Source organism: Muscardinus avellanarius (genome assembly GCF_963383645.1).
Source record: "Muscardinus avellanarius genome assembly, chromosome: 5".
Classification (NCBI taxonomy): Eukaryota; Metazoa; Chordata; class Mammalia; order Rodentia; family Gliridae; genus Muscardinus; species Muscardinus avellanarius.
In genome coordinates this window covers 108,876,638-108,882,525 of record NC_137790.1, presented here as the reverse complement: position 1 = coordinate 108,882,525, position 5,888 = coordinate 108,876,638, and positions in this window count along the sequence as shown.

Here is a 5,888-nt window from a genome sequence, read left to right as displayed (position 1 = left end):
AGAACTTTAAATGCTGAATATATTTTTGTTCTGATTGGACAAAATTAAAATAATAAAAGAGACAGTGACACACTATAATTTCAGCTATCCAAGAGATTGAGACAGGGGAATTACTCAAATTCAAGGTCAGTGTGGGCAGCGAAGTGAGACCCTATTTTAAAGAGCACCCCTGAGTTTAGTCCAAAGTACTGAACTAAATAATAATATGGATTTGAAATCATTTTCTTATTGATTTAGATAATCCACATGAGTGAATTAGTGTTTCCAAACATAATGTAACTCTTTTAAAAGAAAGTTGTTCATCATTTATTCATGGCTAAGAGCTAATTTCCAATGATCCTTAAATTTTCCAATATCTGGCAAAATGGGTATGTGAAATTTAGGAGGTATTTTTTCCTATATGTGTAAAAGCCTGCTATAATACTATTATCAAATATTATGATGTATATTATTACAAAGATGCTAAATAAAAGATTGGTCAATATTTTGATCATCTTTTCATTCTCTCCCATCACAAGTATGTCAAGCTTCCTATGAATTGTAAGCTTCCTAATCTCATCAAAAATTATTTCTAGCCAGGCGTGGTGGCCCACTCTTGTAATCTCCGCACTTGGGAGGTGGAGACAGGAGAATCTGCAGGTTCGAATCCAGCCGTGCTGGTTTAAGAGACCCTGTTTCCAAATAAAAGTATAAAATGAGTCTGGTTGTGTAGCCCAGAGGTAGAAGGGTTTCCAGGAGCCCCAGTATCACAAAAAAAGAAAGAAAGAAAGAAAGAAAGAAAGAAAGAAAGAAAGAAAGAAAGAAAGAAAGAAAGAAAGAAAGAAAATAAAACTATTTCTAGTGATATTTGCTATAGGCAAAATACTACAAATATTAGTTTATTTGTACTGATGTAATAAAGTGATCCATGAGAAAAACAGTTGGTATGGAGTAACTCAAAAGTTTTTAAATGTGCAAACTTGACTTTGCTGAAATTATTTATTATTATTATTATTATTATTATTATTATTATTATTATTATTATTATTGGTACTGGGGTTACTGGAAACCCTTCTACCTCTGGGCTACACTCCCAGACCTATTTTCATATTGTTATTTGGAAACAGGGTCTCTTAAGCCAGCAAGGCTGGCTTGGAACCTGTACAATCCTCCTGTCTCTGTCTCCCAAGTGCGGGGATGACAAGCGTGCTCCATCACTCCCAGCAGTGCTGAAATTATTTTTAAAAGCATTTTTGTCATCTTTTTGATTAGGATAGTCCCACATCAGCAGACATTTATTTCAATCATTAGCCTATCTCTATACTTGTTACTTCCTTAGTATGGTATTTCTCCTCTATCACCCAATTCTCTTCATCTTGTCTCACTATTTTCTAAAAGTTTATGTTAAATTATATTTGTATGTGTATATATTTGCTACTACATGACCAGAGAAATGAAGAATAGTTTTCTTTTTTATGTTTTTTTACACCATAGCATAAGCCCTGGTAATCATGAAGCTACTTGATTTTCTTCTCTAAAGCTGCTTAATTTTCTTGTAAGTGTATGAAGTTAGATTATATTTACTACACTGTTTCAATTATTGTAGCTTTATATGGTTTGAAATCAGAAAATATATATCTGCTAGCTTTGTTCTTCTTCAAGATCGTTTTGGGTATCTAGAATTCATATTCCATATTAGCATAGATTTTTTTCTGAAAAATAAATATGCTCTGGTAAGAAAGAAAGCAAAAAGAAATATTGAAATGTTATCTTTAAATCATCAAAAGCTTGGCATCAGACAAATGAAACTGTTATGTGAGATTATCATTTTTAATTTTGGATATTGCTATAATACTAGATGTCAACTACTAAGCCAAGCATGGGAGGGAGGGATGGGGAGAGAATGGGGTGGGGATCGGGTGGGTGCTGACTGGGCGATGTGTGCATGTATGTCTACAAAAGTTTGTATCCCACTATGATGTATGAATACAGTGCACCAATAAAATAAAATAAAAAATTAAAAAAAAAGATTATATTTATTTGCCATATGTATTTGAATTGAAAAGTTATTTAAATAATATATGAAATACAGAAATAAAGAGTATGCTTTGAGTCAATATTTATTTTCATTTAATCTAATTATACTATAACAAACTAAGCTGAAAAATATTTCTGACTTCATTATTTAAAACATAACAGGTCTACTTTTTCAAACTAATTTTTATTGCATGAATATTATACTATATACATTTTATGTCTTATTAGTATGTTAGTGCTGCTATAACAAAATCATTTAAACTGAATTTCTTACAAAAAACTATATCTCATAGTTCTAGGATCTAAGTCTAAGATCAAATGAGATTTGGCATCTGGTGAGGGTACACTTTCTGTCTGATACTTTCTGGCTTATAGGACCTTTTTGCTAGTTTCTTAAATGATAGAAATATTTTGCTTTCTGGGTATCTCAACTTCTCACCCATTCCAATCATAAAGCCTAAGGGATCTAATTTCACTAATTTGTATTGAGAAGGACACAAACAACCAACGTATAGCACATGATAATATATTAGGTCATTCATTTGGACTCCTTGTCATTTTACCGATCTGGAACTTCAAATTATTATCATGCTAAATAACAGCAGATTTATCATTATCATTTACTTTTAATTGTCTCATAACAATTATACAGCATACTGGGTTTCTTTGTGGCATATTGTTAAATATTCTTACATGCACACAACATAATTTGATGTTTCAATCCCCAGTACTCCCCCCTTGCTCTCCTCACCACCTTCCTCTTAAGTCCCTTTCTGGCCTCAATTGGTCTCCCTTCTATTTCTGTAAGATCCCTTTCTTTCTTCTTTCTTTTTCTTGTTTTTTTCTTCTACCTTCCACATATGAGAGGAAATATATAACCCTTGACTTTTTGAGTCTAGCTTGTTTTGTTAACATCATATTTTCCAGTTCCATCCATTTTCCCAAAAACCATATAATGTTGCTCTTTATAGTTGAATAAAATTCCATTGTGTATACATACCAAATTATATTTATCCAGCCTGCTGATGGATTCCTAAGTTTGTTCCATGAATTGGCTACTGCCACTTATATGGCTGTAAACATGAGTATGCATTTATCATTATACAGAGCTAAATATGAATTTTTTAGATAAATACTGAGGAGTGAGAGGTACAGGTAGATCATTTGACATTTACTTTTTTTGCGGTACTAGGGATGGGACCCAGGGACATTCTATCTCCGAGCTACACCCCACCCCAGCCCTGTTTTTTTATTCTTTATTTTGAAATGGGGTCTCACTGAATTGCAAAGAGCCTCACTAAATAGCTGAGGCTGTCTGCAAACCACTATCCTTCTGTCTCAGCCTGCAAAAATACCAGGATTACAAATGTGTGCCACCACACCCGGCTTTTACATTTACTTTTGAACAAAATTAATATTTATGTTTTAACTTATTTTCACAGTTTGAATTTCATTTTATTTAAGAAGCCATCATATTTTACACGAAAAATAAGTGAAATTTAATTCTTCACAAAGACTAATTTATATCCTATCTGTATAAAGTGAAATAATTTTTAAGTTTGCTCTAATAATTTTTAATCAAATCTGCCCTGAGGGATTTATTGTTTTAAAATTTTTCATTTTTAATTGGACAAATTATCTTATTCTTTTTAGATAAGGTTGATTTCCTATAGTAGTATATACTTTTTAAGATAATCTTATGTGCATTATATTATTTGATATTGACAATAAACCTATAAAAGAGTAGACTAATCATTCACCAACCAATCCTTCTCACTGCCTCCCAGTTGCACAACTTACTACTTTTATCACAGAATCAATGAGATTAAAGAATTTATTTGAGAGTACACAGTTACTAAAAGAAAAGCTTAGGTTAATATCTGTCTTTGGTACTGAATGTTCCCTTCCCCAAGTCTTTTTTATTGTTTTCTGAAAAAAAGGAAGGAAGGGGATTCATTAGTTTACCTAGCTTACTAAATACCTCCACAGAGTAAGAAATTTAATTACTATCCATATTTATTAAAAAGCTGCAGTTTTACAAAATAAAATGCATTTAAATTTGTATAAATCTTAAGCATTTAATATATGAAATAAAATCAAAATCCTTAGCTTTCTTTTTCTAACACCAAAATAAAACTATTTTGCATTTAAATTATAAAAATCATATGGATATCTTTACTTCTCCAGCCTACATAATTAGTTAGGATAATGTAACAGCCAGAAACATGTCATCTAGATTAATATATTTGCTTTAAGATATTTTGTTGATTCTTAACCATTACAAAATAATTAAAGACCAATAGCAAAGTAATATTTTAAGGAGGTTTCTGAATTTCTGTTATTAGGCTGCATTCATATCTTGTTTGTTTTGTTTTGTTTTGTAGTAGTAGTTTACCTCAAAATGCAATTCATTTACAGAGATGGTGTTATTAGAGAAGAATTGTTCAGTTTTTCTATTTGTTTATTTAGGAGAGGAGGTGGAATGGACAGCTAGAAGATCTTCATCTGTTATTCCATCTTTACTACTTATATTCATGAATGTTGACTCAGAGGGCAACAAGCTGTCCATAAAGGATCAGTAGTTAGTATTTTAGTATTTTATCTATCAGATAAAACAAAGAAAAGAAAGAAAGAAAAAAAAAAAAACAGGGAAAGCTTGGTTTTGCTAAAGTCAGTTTCCCACCCCTTTCCTTAGGCAGTTGGTTAAATCTGATGTCTACTTTTTTTAATCTATAAATATTTTTAAAGCAACTGATAAATGCCCTCAGAAAAGAGGGTGAAACTTAGAAATAACAGAAGAGCTTGGCATAGTTGCACACTCTTGTAACCCCAGTACTTAGGAGGCTGAGACCAGAGGATCACAGATTTGTGGCCACCCTCAGCAACTTAGCAAGGTCCTCCATAACTTAGTGAGAACTTGTTTCAAAATAAAAAACAAAATAGGGCTAGGGTCTAGCTCAGAGGTAGAATGCCCTGAGATTCAGTATTCAACCCTCAGTAGTACACACACACACACACACACACACACACACACACACACACATGCAGATGATTCAGATTTGAATTCTGCTTCTATATGTCTCTGGAGAAACTACTATCAATAAAGACCCCCAAGTCCTCCTTGCTGCTGAATCCAGTGTTTGTTTCCAGTGTTTGTGTGGCATCTATGCAGCATTTGACTACAATGATAAGATTTTCATTCTTAAAAAGCACTCATCTCTTAGAACCTAAGACACTTTCTTCCTACATCCCTAGACCCTCCTCCACAAACCCCACACTGGCCACCTTTCTACTACCTGGCTCTAGGTAGAGCCTCCTCTGTTACTTCCCTCCCAGAATCTCTTGCATTTCGTTCTTTCTTGGCCATCTCATCTTCTCACAGCCTCAGTCATTATCTTTATGTCTACTTGTTGACTCCTCAGTTCTGCTTTTCAGTCCTGGTGCTCACATGCACCAAATCAACAAGATGCCCTACAAGGACACTGAGCTCTATCCAGGACTGAAATTATACTCCTGTGTTGGGGCCCACTCGGCAGGACCGAGGTGGCACCCAGGCTTGTTGCCAGCGTGGACTCAAGATGGCGCCTGGGCTTGCAGCCAAGTCACGAGGCTCACGAGGCTGGCGGTGCCCTGAGCCTGCGCAGTGAGCCCTATCAGGCGCCTTACGGATAATTAGTGATGCAACGCCTCGTGCTACCACCTGCCCGCCCAGGAGAAGGTTAAAAAGCGCGCATGCCCTAGCGGGGAAGAAGGAGAAGGAGCTAAGAGGGTTGGTGGACAGGAAGAGCGGTTCCTTGGCGGACTGCTCCGGGCTCCGAGCTGGGACGGACATGTTCACAAAGCCACCACTGTGACCGGTGTGTGCTGCAGCA